At 54.1% G+C, this 17,331-nt stretch overlaps 1 long non-coding RNA gene across 3 annotated transcripts; it reads right to left on the reverse strand.

Moving 5' to 3' along the window:
* Nucleotides 1-1,178: 1,178 nt before the first annotated feature.
* On the reverse strand, nt 1,179-16,646 carry LOC309685272. Of its 3 annotated transcripts, XR_014270422.1 has the most exons (5): nt 16,586-16,646; nt 16,414-16,489; nt 16,197-16,293; nt 1,839-1,921; nt 1,179-1,227 (listed from the first exon to the last, which is right to left on the reverse strand). It is a non-coding gene; the product is annotated as an uncharacterized lncRNA (long non-coding RNA). The 3 variants fall into 3 exon arrangements; XR_014270423.1 differs by lacking the exons at nt 1,179-1,227; nt 1,839-1,921 and adding an exon at nt 7,053-7,392; XR_014270424.1 differs by lacking the exons at nt 1,179-1,227; nt 1,839-1,921 and adding an exon at nt 14,227-14,809.
* Nucleotides 16,647-17,331: the final 685 nt, after the last annotated feature.

Here is a 17,331-nt window from a genome sequence, read left to right on the forward strand (position 1 = left end):
CCATCTACAGCCCAACTACAGCCTGCCAGAACCAAAGGCCGCTAATCTTAAACGCCACACAGAGCGGCCTCAATACCTTGGAGAGGCAATCTCCGTCGCTACTGCTGAACGGCCTCTCCCACTTAGCTCTGCTGCCCCCCTTAGAACATTACCAACAAAAGCTGCCCACGCAGCCCTCCGATGGCTACTCGATCCCACGTGACCGGACCCCCTCGGCCCCAACAGCCTAGCCCGATGGCTGGGTTCACCACACACTCTTTCTGCGGACCCACCTACCCCCGACTCCACACCCCCGGGCAGGGCGGCTCCGAGCCACACACGCACGGATGGACACACTGACACTACACAAAATCCTACAATGAACCTCAAAGATGAGAGAAAACTCTCAGCGAAAGTGACGCCACCACGAACAAAGACGTCATCGAGCAAAGTGACGCCACCACGAACAAAGACGTCATCGAGCAAAGTGACGCCACCACGAACAAAGACGTCATCGAGCAAAGTGACGTGCGAGATCGTAACGGTGAAGTGAGGGGCCTCGACGGAAACCCCAGAGAACGTGCAGAACGTCACGACCCGTGACAAGAAGTTACTCGCCAAACTGAGAAGATGTACATGCGGGAAACCGGACTTCAAGACCTAAGAGCGCAACGATGCGGGACAGAAGGCCCGCGCCCTGAAAACGGACGGCCAGAGAACAGAGCTGCTCACGCAGCTGGGAACCGCGCCGCAAACGGGGACCGTCCAGACACTTCCGTGGCACCGCACCTATCCACGCTTTAGGCTTCTCATGCAAGAAACGCGGCACCCGACTGGCGCTATGCCGATGAATACAGGTGTTTGAGACTGCGGGGTGCCGCCCGAGGCGCCGTGCCTTGCTGCTTGAGCATAAATCCAACGTCGAGAACAGACAAAGGTCTAAGACACCAAAGACAGACTACACAGATAAGACCACAGACAAAGGCTGGAACCACCCTGCCCGGCACACGCTACCGTCGGGCTGGAGAGTAACCCGCTCCCTTTAACTGCCCAGAGGGGACTGCTCCGCGACAGCCCTCTACCCTACGCTAACTTTACAAATCCTTTCCCACAGTTGTCTCGGTGGTCCCCTCTTGTGCGCCCGTTCCTCAACTCATCTTTCAAAGGGCCGGGGTTCTGACTCCATCCTTGACTTCACACGCGAAAAACAGCTAGCCGTTAAATTCCTCCATTGACTGCATCCATCACCTGCAAAAGAGATAAAAAAAAACAAAAAACACACAAACCAAATCCAGAGCCTGAAGCGACAATTCTATGCACTACGTAAGACACCAAAAAAACACAAAATTACCATTACGCTTGGATAAAATCACCGGACACGTACTCCTCCTAGATACTACCCAGCCCACCACGAATGCAAGAAACCGCAAAGTAACACACCTTAACGACACCCAAACCAAAATGCAAAAATATCTAAAAGAGGTAATGAACCTGCCTCCGTTGCCCCTGTCCCGAAAGTTCAGAAACTCCATCCCTTCTCCTGAATTGACAGAGAATGAACCCCGCTTCTTCCACACAACTCCCGCCCTGTATGAGTGCCTCTGAACCCCCTCTTGTCAGCTACCCCTCGGGAGCTGCTCGTCCGAGCCGTGCCCTGCAGGCAGCTCCTTTCTTGCCACGGACTCCAGGCTGCATTACAAACCCACAAAACAAGTGAAAACCGCTGTACATTAAATCTCTCCTACTTTCTCGAGGAATGCTAACTCCCCATGTACGGATGTATACGACATGCTCACCCGAGCGCCCGCTAAATCATCTTATCGTTGCCCCTACTATGAAAATTTATATCGGCAACTTACGCTGTATGTAACAAAACCGGTGAGAAAAACCCACAGAGTTCCATCTCCAATTATGTCAGGAATTCCAGGTAGACGCAGTGCACCTGGAAAAAAAAAAAAGAACATGCTATTAAACCATCTTACCATCCCTGTATGCTCAATACTAAATTACTGACCTTAAAAAAAAACAAACAAAAAAAACAAAAAACCAAAAAAATAAAAACAAATAAGTTTACTTTCTATTAAATATGCTGCTGAACTTGAACTGGTCTAGAAAGTCTTTCCTACCAGTTACTATTGGTCTTTCTCTAAATGTGAACGCACACCTACCCAAATAGCTGAGCTGGATCCAAAAATGTATTTCATCTCAGGATCAGCAAAGGACCTACACCACAGACACCCAACGGCAGAATGAGCTCACTCAGCAGAGGCTGTGGCTCATATACCCCGGGCCCCGCCTACCACCCTTCCCACAACCCCCCGGGAAGGGGTGGGACGGACCAGCAGAAGGCATAAAGGCTGCCGTGGGGGTCACAGCTCCTTTCCTCGTCAGCCTTAAGTTTACGGCACGTGAGGGAGCGATCGGGGACAGCGGCGCTTACGAGAAAGGCCGATATCTGCGTTTCTACCGGGACTGCAGCGACGCAGCCGGAGACGGGACCGGGTAGGTAATTCCACTGAATTGTTCCATTGCGTAGATAGAAAGAATTAAAAATCATACTAAGCCCGAAAAGACGCTAGTTTACTAAATGTAATAATGACATTATCGACAAAATTAAGGTGCTTGAGTTTCCTTTTAAACCAAATACAGAGCTACGGGGTCGTGCGTTCCTTTTAGCGGCAACGTGCATACTACCTACCTTCTGCCCGAATTATATTCTGCATAGGACTGAACGACGAAACGGACCTAGATCCCGTGAGAAAACCTTCTCAAAAATATCTCTGCTTGTACCGTACGTCACTTACTGTAAAGTGCTGATAATTTAGAGCCCTACGTGATCTCTCCTTGACCGATACCGTTAAGGGATCTAGATGAGTCCGAAAGGACGGAAAGCACCAAAACATGTGGAAATGCAATAAAAGTATCGGAAATGGGATGAAGCAGTCTAAGTAACACCTGAGTACCTAGAACAAAAATAAATTGCCAAAGACAACAAAAACCACCATGGGAAGTATGTCTATAGAAATAGAAGAGGGCTTTCTAAGAGGAGACCTGAGCCGACGATAGGCATCTTTAGGGTGCCGGATACGATATAGAAACAGACTATAAGACAGACACCAAACAGGTGGCTCTGGAGCATACAGATGGTTTCGGCAAAAGTTCTATCGGAACAGGAGACACGGTCAGAGGAATTAGAAAGGTCCCAAAGGGGCCGAAGAGACCAAAGGAGATGGGGAGATGTGACGAGCTCAAAAGGGCATAGAGCAAAATACAGATGTCCTCGAGGACCTGGAGACGGACTGGAGGGTGACCGAGGGTGACAGAGCAAACAGACAGACCAGAGTAACAGATGCGGACTCGGGAAGCGTTCTGGGGGGAAAAGAGGGGTGCGGAGTGCCCTCCGGAACTAAACTGGGACTCCGGGACATAGCGGTTGTGTCATGAGAGCTCGGAGGGAGCAGCGGAGGAGTCCCAAGGGGCCTGAGAGCTCAAAGAAGCCTCAAAAGTAAGGAGGAGGAACTCCGAAGGGGAGTTCGACAAAGCACGGATACTGTCAGGGCGCTGGGGGCAGAAAGACGGCTTCCTAAATTGCAAATAGTAAGCTAAGGGCGCTCTGAGGCGCACAAAAAAATACTACCCAAAGGAAGCTGAACTGCTCTATGAGCGCTGTGGAGTACGAGAAAGGACTCGGAACGCATGGCTATAGAGAGTAGAGGCATTAGGAGGGGGCAGAGTAAGAAAAGAAGGCTCAGAGCCACGGCAGGTGCTTCCGAGTTCCAGGACGGCATCTGGGCAAATTACAGATGCATGAGCGAGAGAAGAACCTAATGGTTATACCCTCAGTAGCAGAGAGAAAAATAACGGAGCGTTGTACGGCAAAGAAAAAACAGAGGCTCTGACGGACCGAAAGAAAGGGAGATTAAGTGCTAAGAGGTGCTGGGAAGATCGAGGAGGGTCTCGGGAAGCATCTTGATGGTGAGGAGAGGGGTGTCTATGAGGACTGAGGGACCAAAGAAGGCTTGGGGACGACGAGGAACTCGGGTGATCCTCTGAGTGGAGTACAGACGGTCTCGGGTCGCAGGGGACAGAATGTTCAATCCTAGGTAGTGTAGAAGAACGAGTGCTCTACGGCTCAAGGATGGCCCCACCTAAAGAGCAACAAGACGGATGTGGAGCACAGGGAAAGTGTCGGAAGTCGGAGGGACAGAAAAATGACTGCGAACACGATGATTGACTTTCAACAGAGTAACCGTGTCATTGGAGGCCCAGGAAACTAATAGAGGCACAGCTCGAGGGAAGAGAGGACGGAAGGACTGGGCTGGGTCTTGAGGAACGGTCTGGGAGCACCTGCCCGCCGGAGTCGCGAGGTTCAGACCGGAACCCCTTCCTTTCTAAACTCCTGAGAAAGGAATCTAGGTAGAACCCGTCTTAGCCTCTGACCGTAAATAAAGAGCTTGTGCCCCAGGTTCGGTCACAAAGTTGATTTATGAACGGCTCGGGGCCTCCAAAGAGGGACCCCGCGGGTTCTTTTCCTGTGCTTTTTAAAGCCTCACATTCTATTGCGTAAGCTATTCAGGCACATGTTAACGTGACGAGTGCGGCTCTTGACCGATTAAATTGTTCAACGGTTAGTGTGTCCTCTTTGATGACTGGAGTTTTAGCGCGGGTGATTTTACCGTCTTCTGTAGTTTCCGGATCTCTGTCTCATCCGTTGAGGTATGTCATCCGTCTTCTGATGATTATGGGCAGAACGGTCCCTTTTTTCATTTCGAAGAATAATAGTTTCCCCTTGACCGAAACAGTCGCTCTAATTCATAACGTCAACTATACAATCTTCATTATTATGACTTACAAGATTTCATTGTTACTTAGGTAACAATGTATCAAAGTCATGCAAAACTACTAGCTGTTCGTGGGCGAACAAGCAGTTCCGCCAAAGTTCGCTACGTTGCTGTTACATCTTGCGGTCTAAGGCTTTGCTGATCTAGCTAGATACACTAGGGAAAACTTCGGTTTCCCACTCTGGGTCGCAGATACGGACTCAGGCGCTCTTCCGAGGGAACGACAGGGGTTTGATGCCTGCGATAAAGTTAAACGTATGCTAAGGGCAACCTGGAAAGCATCCGTAGGTGTTGCGACACGGTGAGAGAGACCAAGGAAGACTCGGGGACGTGAGGAGGGAGTCCGGAGAGGCTGGGGACCAAATGGAAGCACGCTAGATGGCAGAGAGGACGATAAGAGAACTCTGAGGCACAAACAAAGAGAGGATGGGAGTCTGAGGGAAAGAGCTCAGACAGAAAATTTGATCGGGGATCGAGTAAATAATAAAGAAAATCAAGAAATAGCGAAGGCAATCTGGAAAGACGTAGAAAGAAAATTTAAAAATAGAGGGCACTAAGGAAAGGCAAGAAATAATTAAAAATAGAGACAGCAAAGGAGATAAATGTGGACAGAAAGTCTTCAGACTATCCGTGATTAAAGAATCCAGGAAAAAATTAGAAAATAGCAATGGCAAACTAAAATGCGGGAGTAGGCAGAAAATCTAAAAAGCGGTAGCACAAAGGAAGACAATTTTTAAAAAATGGCAAAGAGACTAAAAGTAGGCATAGCCAGGACAATAAAAAAGCGATAGGCAACAGGGGAAGTAAAGACAAAGATTAACGGCAAACTAAAACAGATGTAAAAGAGAATTTTAAAAGCGATGGCACTGAGGAAAGACGAGAAAATTAAAAAAGATAAGCAATACAGAGAAACAGGGAAACAGGCAAAAACCCAGACAATATGAACAGCTAACTGAATCAGACACGTAGAATGAAGATTGTCAAAACTGTCAGCATTAACGAAAGAAGAAAAAAGTTTAAAATAAAACCAGACAACGAGATAAAAGCAGATAGAAAGGACAAGGTAAAAGCAAGAGCAATTAGACAAAAAATAAATAAAAATGAAAATATAGGGACAGCAAACTAAATAAAAATCTTTAAAAGCCACAGGGTACATGACCAGCACAAAACACTTAATAAATGACTATTGGCTACTTCATAAAAGTAAACAGAGAGAGAGATATGGCGACAGGGTAAGAGGCAGACAGGAAAACATTACAAAATGGGGATAGCTAACTGAATAAAAGTTCACCTAGTGATAACATTTAAAAAGCAAACGGATTATTAAAGAGGAGAGGGAGAGAAATTACAGCAGACAAGCTTTTAGGTCAAGAAAAAGACAAAGAGATTACTTACCGATTACTGTCACAGACAAACCAGGTTCGACTTGGGGAAATTAAGTCATTGTTCCTCAAATAATGCAAATAAGAACAAATCCAAAAAACAGCTTCCTGCCACCCCTCCCTCTTTTCCTGGGCGCCTCTTCTCTCCTGACTTCTCTACATCCCACCCCTGACCAACGTAGGGGGACATGGCGTGGGGGTTGCGGCGCCTTCCTCCTCAGGCTCTTTTTCTGCTCCAGTGTGGGGTCCCTCCCGCGAGGCCGCTGGTCTGGCACAGGCTCTCGGCTTCCTTCAGGCACAACCACCTGCTCCGGCCTCGGGTCCTCCACGCGCCGCTGGGGCACGTTGGCTCCACCCTGGACCTCCCTGGACTGCAGGGGGACAGCCTGCCTCACCACGGTCTTCACCACAGGCTGCAGGAGAATCTCTGCTCTGCTTCCTACCAGCGCTGCCGATGGGCTCAGCTTTAACCAGCAGCACATCCGTCTCAGAGTGGGAACTGGCTGTGCCCAACATGCAAGCGCAATGGGCCACAAGGCAGAGGAGGAGGAATTAAAAAAGGGGACGGTGAGGTAGACAGAGATAAACTGAAACATACCAAAAAACCTCGATGAGCTGAAGGGGAGAGACAGAGCAATTAAAGAATGTGGACGGGCAGCCAGGCAGAGAGAGAACAATAAAGGTAAAAATGGGCGGTGGGACACATATTTTATATTCTAAAATCCTTTATGTAATCGAGGAGGGGTTTTGTAGAGTAGATTTTTATTTTGGACACCTTCGCTATACACAAACAAATAATCATATGTCAATAGATAGTAAAATGAGAGGGTTTTCTCTATTGCAATGGCTCCCACCCATGTTTCCAGATTGTAATGTTTTCTAATGTCCCCTATGAATGTCCGTCCTCTGACGCATACGCCCCCCACCATGGACCTTGGGCTGCCGTAAATGGCATCATCCTATTTCAGCGTATTCCCAAATAGGCCAGAAAAAAGAGGAAGGCTTCAGGTGGACATGCGGCACGTCCTTTAAAGATGAGAAGTATTTGAAGACTTCAAATGAGTGTGGATCCATTGGATGAAATTTTGCAGCCACTGTTAGTGTGGCAGTAAAGCTGCTGTCTGTTCTCGAGAAAGGGCTTGTCCCTCCCCCATTCCCTTGGGGTGGACATGTATGCGTGTGCTTCTATCCTAAAAAATAAAAAAAGAAATAAAAAAAATAGGGGGAAGGGGCAGGGGAAAGGGTGTGTGCAGGGAGGGGAAGGGAGGGAGGGGGAAAGGGAGTGAGGAGGGAGGGGAAAGGGAGGGAGGGGAAAGGGAGGAGGGGAAAGGGAGGGAGGGGAAAGGGAGGGAGGGGAAAGGAGGGAGGGGAAAGGGAGGGAGGAGGGAGGGGAAAGGGAGGGAGGGAGGGAGGGGAAAGGGAGGAGGAGGGGGAGGGGAAAGGGAGGGAGGGGAAAGGGAGGGAGGAGGGAGGGGAAAGGGAGGGAGGGGAAAGGGAGGGAGGAGGGAGGGGAAAGGGAGGGAGGGGAGAGGGAGGGGAAAGGGAGGGAGGAGGGAGGGGAAAGGGAGGGAGGAGGGAGGGGAAAGGGAGGGAGGAGGGAGGGGAAAGGGAGGGAGGGGAAAGGGAGGGAGGGGAAAGGGAGGGGAAAGGGAGGGAGGGGAAAGGGAGGGGGGAGGGAGGGAGGAGGGAGGGGGGGAAAGGGAGGGAGAGGGGAAAGGGGGGGGAAGGGAGGAGGAAGAGGAGGGAGGGGAAAGAGAGAGAGAAGGGAGGGGGGAAGGAAGGGAAAGAGAGGGAGAAGGGAGGGAGAATGGAGGGGAAAGAGAGGGAGAGGAGAGGGGAAAGGGAGGGAGGGGGGAGGGAGGGGAAAGGAGGGAGGGAGGAGCGAGGGGAAAAGGGGGGAGGAGGGAGAGGAAAGGGAGGAGGGAGGGGAAAGGGAGGAGGGAGGGGAAAGGGAGGAGGGAGGGGAAAGGGAGGAGGGAGGGGGGAGGGAGGGAGGGGAAAGGGGGGGAGGGAGGGGAAAAGGAGGAGGAGGGAGGAGGCAGGGGGGAGGGGAAAGGGGGGGAGGGGGGAGGGGAAAGGGGGGGAGGGAGGGGGGAGAGAGGGGAAAGGGAGGGGGGAGGGGAAAGGGAGGGGGGAGGGAGGGGAAAGGGAGGGAGGGGAAAAGGAGGGAGGGGAGGAGGGAGGGGAAAGGGAGGGGAGGAGGGAGGGGAAAGGGATGGAGGGGAGAGGGGAAAGGGAGGGGAGAGGGGAAAGGGAGGGGAGAGGGGAAAGGGAGGGGGGAGGGGAAAGGGAGGGGGGAGGGGAAAGGGAGGGGGGAGGGGAAAGGGAGGGGGGAGGGGAAAGGGAGGGGGAGGGAGGGGGAGGGAGGAGCGAGGGGGGAGGGAGGGAGGGGGGAGGGAGGGGAAAGGGAGGGAGGGGGGAGGGGAAAGGGAGGGAGGGGGGAGGGGAAAGGGAGGGAGGGGGGAGGGGAAAGGGAGGGAGGAGGGAGGGGAAAGGGAGGGAGAAGGGAGGGAGGAGGGAGGGGAAAGGGAGGGAGGAGGGAGGGGAAAGGGAGGGAGGAGGGAGGGGAAAGGGAGGGAGGAGGGAGGGGAAAGGGAGGGAGGAGGGAGGGGAAAGGGAGGGAGGAGGGAGGGGAAAGGGAGGGAGGAGGGAGGGGAAAGGGAGGGAGGAGGAGGGGAAAGGGAGGGAGGAGGGAGGGGAAAGGGAGGGAGGAGGGAGGGGAAAGGGAGGGAGGAGGGAGGGGAAAGGGAGGGAGGAGGGAGGGGAAAGGGAGGGAGGAGGGAGGAGGGAGGGGAAAGGGAGGGAGGAGGGAGGAGGGAGGGGAAAGGGAGGGAGGAGGGAGGGGAAAGGGAGGGAGGAGGGAGGGGAAAGGGAGGGAGGAGGGAGGGGAAAGGGAGGGAAGGGAGAGGGAGGGGAAAGGGAGGGAGGGGGGAGGGAGGGGAAAAGGGAGAGAGGGGGGAGGGAGGGGAAAGGGAGGGGGGAGGGAGGAGGGAGGGGAAAGGGAGGAGGGAGAGGAAAGGGAGGAGGGAAGGGAAAGGGGGGAGGGAGGGAGGAGGGAGGGGAAAAGGAGGAGGGAGGGAGGGAGGAGGGAGGGGAAAAGGAGGAGGGAGGGAGGAGGGAGGGGAAAAGGAGGAGGAAGGGGGGAGGGAGGGGAGAGGCAGGGAGGAGGGGGGAGGGAGGGGAGAGGGGAGGGGGGAGGGGAAAGGGGGAAGGGGAGGGAGGGGGGAGGGAGGGGAAAGGGAGGGAGGGGGGAGGGGAAAGGGAGGGGGGAGGGAGGGGAAAGGGAGGGGGGAGGGGAAAGGGGGGGAGGTAGGGAGGAGGGAGGGGAAAGGGAGGGAGGAGGGAGGGGAAAGGGAGGGAGGGGAAAGGGAGGAGGAGGGAGGGGAAAGGGAGGGGGAGGGGGGAGGGAGGGGAAAGGGAGGGGGAGGGGGGAGGGAGGGGAAAGGGAGGAGGGGGAGGGGGGAGGGAGGGGAAAGGGAGGAGGGGGAGGGAGGGGAAAGGGAGGAGGGGGAGGGGGGAGGGAGGGGAAAGGGAGGGAGGGGGGAGGGGAAAGAGAGGGAGAAGGAGGGGGGAGGGGGAGGAGGGTGGGGAAAGGGAGGGGGGGGGAAAGGGAGGGGGGAGGGGAAAGGGAGGGAGGAGCGAGGGGAAAGGGAGGGAGGAGCGAGGGGAAAGGGAGGGAGGAGCGAGGGGAGGGAGGGGAAAGGGAGGGAGGAGGGAGGGGAAAGGGAGGGGAATGGGAGGGGGAAAGGGAGGGGGAAAGGGAGGGGGGAAAGGGAGGGGGAAAGGGAGGGGGAAAGGGAGGGGGAAAGGGAGGGGGAAAGGAGGGGGAAGGGAGGGGGGGAAGGGAGGGGGAAAGGGAGGGGGAAAGGGAGGGGGAAAGGGACGGGTAAGGGGGAAAAGGGGGGAACCGCAAGACCCGGAAGGGGAAAAGGGAGGGGAAAGGGAGGGGGAAAGGGAGGGGGAAGGAGGGGGAAGGGAGGGGGAAAGGGAGGGGGAAAGGGAGGGGGAAGGGAGGGGAAAGGGAGGGGAAAGGGAGGGAGGAGCGAGGGAAAGGGAGGAGGGAGGGGAAAGGGAGGGGGGAGGGAGGGGAAAGGGAGGGAGGGGAAAGGGAGGGAGGGGAAAGGGAGGGAGGGGAAAGGGAGGGAGGGGAAAGGGAGGGAGGGGAAAGGGAGGGAGGGGAAAGGGAGGGAGGGGAAAGGGAGGGAGGAGAAAGGGAGGGAGGAGAAAGGGAGGGAGGAGAAAGGGAGGGAGGAGGGAGGAGCGAGGGGAAAGGGAGGGAGGAGCGAGGGGAAAGGGAGGGAGGAGCGAGGGGAAAGGGAGGGAGGAGCGAGGGGAAAGGGAGGGGGGGGCGGGAGGGGAAAGGGAGGGAGGGGAAAGGGAGGGAGGAGGGAGGGGAAAGGGAGGAGGGACGGGAAAGGGGGGGAGGGCGGGGGGAGGGAGGAGGGGTTAGGGAGGAGGGAGGGGAAAAGGAGGAGGAGGGAGGGGAGAGGGAGGGAGGAGGCAGGGGGGAGGGAGGGGGAGAGGGGAAAGGGGGGAAGGGGAGGGAGGGGGGAGGGAGGGGAAAGGGGGGGAGGAGGGAGGGGAAAGGGGGGGAGGAGGGGAAAGGGAAGGGGGAGGGGACTGGGGAAGGAGGAGGTTAAGGGCGGGAGAGGGTGGGGGAGGAGGTAAGGGGGAGGATGGGGGTTGGAGGTGGGTAGGAGGAGTAGGGTGGAGGAGAAGAGGGGGGACAACAGGGGGAGAATAGGAGATGTGGAGGAAAGAGGAGACTGCGGGGGGGAAGGGAGGGCAGCAGCGAAGAAACAATAAAGGGGGGGTGGGTGAGGTGTAAAGCTGGAAAAACAGGGGCAAGGGGGGTAGAAAGACAGAGAGGAGAGCTATGGAACAGGAGAGACAACACCGGGGGAAAGGGGGGGAAAAGCGGATGGAGTAGGGGAGAGGAAAGAGAACATGGGATAGGGAAGAAAGAAAGGAGGAAAGACGGGATATGGGACAGTGGAAAAATGGAAAAGAAAAAAAGGGGTGATGCGGAGGCAAGGAAATGAGGAAAGGGAGAACTGGAATGGAAGGAAAACGAGAAAAAGGGGACTGGGGGAAGGAGAGGCGCAAAGGGATAGTGGATATGTGGGGGGGTGGGACAGAGAAAGAAGTAAAGTGGCAACAGCTGGGAAGCCACCAGGAAAAGACAGAAAGCGTATGAGGGTCAGGAAAAGGGAGAGTGTAACTGGAGGGAAGAAAACGGAAAGGGGGAAGTACAGAGACAGCTTTGCGTGGGGGCAAGGAAAGGGGAAAGCAGGAAGAAGGACGGCTTGAGAATAAGGAGGAGAGGGGAAAGTGAGGATGGAACAGTACAGAAAGAAAGGAGGCAAGGAGAGACGGAACAGTGCAGAACTAAAAGGAGGAAAAGTGGGATGGAGGAAAAACAAAAAGAGGGGTGATGAGGGAAAAAAGGAAAAGGGGGAAGGGAAAGTAGAAACAGTGGGGAAAAAAACAGCACGGGCAAGCTGTAAAGATGGAAAACCAGGAGCAACAGTTAGGAGGTGGAGGCCAGGAGGTGGAATCCAGAAGGCGGAGGTCGGAGAGTGGAGGCCGGAGGTCGGAGAGTGGAGGCCGGAGGTCGGAGAGTGGAGGCCGGAGGTCGAAAAGTGGAGGCCGGAGGTCGAAAAGTGGAGGCCGGAGGTCGAAAAGTGGAGGCCGGAGAGTGGAGGCCGGAGGTCGAAAAGTGGAGGCCGGAGAGTGGAGGCCGGAGGTCGAAAAGTGGAGGCCGGAGAGTGGAGGCCGGAGGTCGAAAAGTGGAGGCCGGAGAGTGGAGGCCGGAGAGTGGAAGGTTTCCTGTGTAACTGGAGCATGGCACACCGCAAGTGCATGCCCATGGGCAGGCCCCGTCCTATTAGGCAATATCTTGAAATGACACTAAAAATGTCCTTTCCCCAGGGCTGCTATATCACGTGTGTATCTTCGGTTCTTATGATTATGCTGCAGAGCACCGCCTAGAGCAAGTAACACGCATAAACCAGCTCTCAAACATGCACTAATTACACACAAACTGTCACAAGGCACTGTCATGAGTCACGGTCATACACACGTGCCTCTGTGATTATTCCAAGGCAGATGTGCACAAGATCAACAATGCACAGCCCCATTCCACCGTGCACACCTCAAGACCACTGTATGCTCACACACACTCTCTGCGACTGAGTTGCACACACACCGGTACCCAGCCAAACCCAAAAGGCAAAGCAAAACAAACCGGAGTGCGATGAGACCAAACGATACTTTGCTTGAATACATGCTATACATTATTGTTTGCACCTGCAAACAACACCGAACTTAATCAGCTCCTAATGCTCATTTCACTGCTTTACTGCTCAAACTATCTTCCTCACACTACTCCTCAAACCTCATTTAGTACTCCTACTATCTCCCTACCTGCTTGCCCACATTACATAAACTGTCTGTCCCTCAGCCTCGACACCGTGGCTGCCGTCAAGTTCCTCCTGGTGACACCACGATAGCTACGGGCCTTCCTACACTTCCCGCTCCCCTCAGTGATGCGCTCTCTTCCCACGTGTGTGTAAGGTCCCCGCTGCTGGACTACCGCATCTCCAAAACGTGCTTGTCTGAAGAGGGAACAGGTGACTGCTGCTTCTCTGGAACCAGCTGCAGACCTCCGCAAAACAAACTACACAAAAAAAAGTCATGTTGCCATACTTGTCACAGCCCTTGCCAACACTATACCTCGCTTACGAAATACTGAAAAGTGCACCTGCTGCAATACCCATTCCTGCTCCACACTGGGCATCTCCCACAACACCCCACAACTTTGCTCCAGGACCATGAACAACTGCTACAGACAACTCCCAGAAACTACCAACACTATTCACCAACCAGGAGAATGTGCCCCAATAACACCAAATCCAGCAACCTACCAAGTAACCCTGCCTGCAAAAACCCCGGCCCGTGCCTGACCTCCGCCCAAACTTTGGCCATGAACGTCGCCTCACATAGCGGCCGGGACCGGGAAAAAAAAACTCAGCCAGGGGAAAAACAAAAAAAATCCCCGGGGTACGGTTTTTTTATTCGAGCTGTGTGCCCTACATGCCTGCAAAAGAAAACATGCAGACCTCCGCAGCCATCCTGCGGGTCCACAACACAAACAAAACACACCCCCCTCCCTCCGCTACACCAAAAGCCTCACCGCCCGCTCGGCTCCTACGTTCTCCCATGTGACGGCCGTAAGCAGCCATTGGCACGTCTCTGCGGCACTCCTCAGGAGTGCCAAACACAGCGGCCTCGCAGGTGACCCTGCCTGCGAAAACCCCGGCCCGTGCCTGACCTCCGCCCAAACTTTGGCAATGAACGTCACCTCGCAGAGCGGCCGGGACCGGGCAAAAAAAAATAAGGCGGGGGGGGTGGGGTGGGGTGGGGAGATTCCCCGGGCTGAGGTTATTTTATTCCAGTTATTTGCCCTACGAGCCTGCAAATCGCTGACTGCTCTGAGCCCTGTCACACTGCTCTATGCCTCTGCTCTTTCTGCACGCTTACTGCAAGTCACCTACAACAACTGCATTACAACTGCAAAGGCATTACTGTCTTACCTTACCTTACCTCACTGTCTGTTTCGCATTCGCTCCGCTCCCGGCCACGGGCAGGGAGACGGAGACCCTTTAGCCATCTACGCTGCCTACACAATACCATACGATACATACAACCATAGAGCCCTGTAATGTGCACCCAAGTCAAACAACTTGACGTGCGCTTAGAGCGCCATCGAGACAAAATATGATACAGGGTGGTACAATGAGCGTCCATCTCCGACAGCAGTACAGACGGTTAGGGAGTGGGACGACGCATGGTGCTCTCCGGCAGCGGTCCGGATGATTACGGAGGGGTGCCGATAGAAGGCAAACACCGATTTGGAGCGATACGCTGCCAGCCGCTCCCGTCTGTCGGTAGATGCTGATGCGGACCAAGACGCGGCAAATCCAATACGTAGCTGAACAAGGCAGTACGCATCGAAATACAGAACAGTGCAGTAAAAAAAACCACAATAGGCGGTGGTATGATGCCAGACCGTCTCAGACGGCGGTCGACACTATTTCACGGTAGTACAATGCAGAACCGATACTCAGCAGAACACTACAATACACATTCAGATACACAGTAATCCAGTAACAACACACAGTACGGGGCAGCACAAAGCCAGATGATCTCTGCTGGCGGGCGAGATGGTTAAGGACCGTCACGATGGGATACAAAGTAGAGCTACGCAATATGAGATGGTCTCCAAAGTCAGTCAAGACTACTACAGAGGAATACAATGCAAAACCAATACAGAGACGTACAGTGGAATAGGCATTTAAATAGGCAATGATCCAATTAAAAAACAACCCAAAACAAACCACCAGGGTCATACAATGCAAAACCATCTCCGATGTCAGTTGAGACCGTTACAGAGCTATACAATGTGAGAAACGATGCAATACAGGGTCATACGATACAAGACGGTCTCGGATGGCAATCGGGAGACATCCAGCTCACAGTGCGATACGATGCAAAGCCGATACGATGCCAAACAAAGCACGGTGCGTTGTGGTACAGACCGATCGACTACAAAAAAGAAAAAAAAAAAAACACACAGTACGGGGCGATATGAAGCGAGACTGTCTCACGTGGCGGTCGAGATAGTTACAGGGCGGCACGGTGCGAGACAAACCGCAACATGGGCCGATACAACGTGAAACGGTCTCCGATGGAGGTTGAGACAATTCCAGGGCGGTACAACGCAAAACCTAACAGTGCCGTACACATTCAAATACAGAACAGGCCGACAGAAAACGCAAGACGGAGTTACGCTGTGAGACGGTCTCGACAATTACAGGGCGGTACGATGCGACACATACCCAAATACAGACCTTGACGAAGCAAAAACAAAAAAAAAAAAACACACAAGCGCTGCCGACCGAGGCGGTCTCGGACGGCAGTCAAAACTAGACTGCTGCAATGCAACGCAACGCAACTCTCGAATGAAACGTGCGCGAGAAGCTTGGGTTTGGGACCCGACCCCAGAAAGACACGCGGATGAGATGCCGTAGGACATCTCTATGGGACCAGAAAGTACAAGAGCGGAGCAGAGCGGTCCGTCTGGGCCCCATCGCCTCCCCAAAGGTGACCCTCCAGATACATCTGCGATGTTAAGTACACTTGAAGGTCCGATCGCAGGCGGCAGACGCAGACCTGTGCCGCACGCAGAGGCCACAAGAGTGACCGTGAGACGCTATAAGACTGTGGGTGAGAACGACTCCCGTACGGTCAATGATGCCAGCGCAGAAGCCCTACGGCGCCACGATGATGCAGATGCCTTACAGTGGCCCCGAAAGAGAAGCGACGACTGCCACCCCTGACAGAACGCGACTGTCAAACTCATAACGGCGGATGCATGAGAAGGCAGGCTTTAAGACCTCAACCCCTTAAGGGCACGGGAACGAAACCCCAGAAGAGTACTCTGTGGAAATGGGAATCTCGACGACGGAGCCGCACGTGCCGCCTGGCTGGCCGCCACGAGTGGAGACTGATCGGAAAGATCCGCAACATAATACGCACTGGATGGAAGGACGCTTTAAAGTAGGCTATCGAGACGAGAACGGCTCGAGGGGCACTATGCCGACGAGACGACGCTCTCTAGACACTCGGGAGGGCTACCGAGGTGCCTGTGGATCGCAAAAGAGCTACGGAGACTTCGAGACCAGAGGAAGGTATTACGCAAGACAGAGAAAACGGACCACACAAACTACATGATGACAGACGCGAGCCGGAACGGCCCTGACGGGTGCACACTACCCTCACGCTGAAGAGCGACCCCCTCCCTTTACCTGCCCGAAGGGGACCGCTCCGGGACAGCCCTCTGCCCTACGCTAACTTTAAAACCCGTCTCCGCAGTTGCCGACCCTGTCCCCTCGCTCCCCAAACAATCTCCGCCGCGAGTCCCTCTGCTGACCTTTTGGAGGGCCTGGACTCCTAATCCATCCTCGACAAAAAAGACCCCGATTGGCAAACGGCATTATTCCTGCAGGCGACAGATTCTTCTTCATCGCCTGCAAAAACAAACAAAAAAAATGCGCAGGCAACAGTGCCATTGGGAAGCATCGCATCGGTCAACATAGACTTTTCCTGTGACAGCCCCCGCCTCGGACACGCCGTGGTGTTCCGCTCACCTGATCTGCACGGATTCCGGAGTCGGGTGCTGTGACCGTCCTTCTTTCTGGCACCTAACACATTCAGGAATTGAAACTGGGGAAAAACAACAAGAAAACGACAGCCGAGTCTAACTGCTGTCACAGAGATAACGGTCATATCTCCCCTCTAGTACCAAAAACAATGACCCACCTGCTCACGGTGCTCTGCTCGGCTCTGCTGCGTCACCCTGCGCAGCTTGTCCCTTCGTATCTGAAAAACCAACAGCGACGATCAGCTGGATGCAGAGAGATAGCTTCGTAACAATAAAGTCTCCATCCTTTTTAGAAACCTCATCTGCACGCCAACTGGCAGCTCGCCAGAAAGAAAAAAAAAAAACAAACAAAGAAAAAAAAAACACACCACACCCACACCACAAACTTCAAGCCCCACGCAAAACATCCTTGGCGTCTTTGAGATGCAGTCTCCTGCGCTGCCGCTGAACGGCCCCTCCCGCAGAGCTCTGCCCTTCCCCATAAAGCGTTAATGAAAAACCCGTTGGCAAAATCTGCTGCCGGCTATTCGGTCCAAAATGACCTTACCGCCTTTGCCTCGACACATCGACATATTAATTGTAGACTGTTACGGCTATCCCACCTACCCCTGACTCTACACCCCTGGGCAGGGCGACTCCGAGCCACGCAGACATGCACAGATACTACACGGAACACCACAAACGACCCGCCTCAAACGTGAGAGAAAACTCTCAGCGAGAAGAATGACGCAGGGATGGAAGTCGCTGTCGGGCAAGAACACCTGCGAGACCACAACGGTGACGTGAGGACGCTCTGGGAAACACGCAAAAGAAAGAGTAGACCGTCGGGGCCCGTGACGAGAAGTGACTCTCAAAACCGAGATGACGTATGTGCGGGAAGCCCGGCTTCGACACAGAAGAACAT

This window comes from Vanellus vanellus (assembly GCF_965231255.1).
Source record: "Vanellus vanellus genome assembly, contig: HAP1_SCAFFOLD_1417, whole genome shotgun sequence".
Taxonomy (NCBI): domain Eukaryota; kingdom Metazoa; phylum Chordata; class Aves; order Charadriiformes; family Charadriidae; genus Vanellus; species Vanellus vanellus.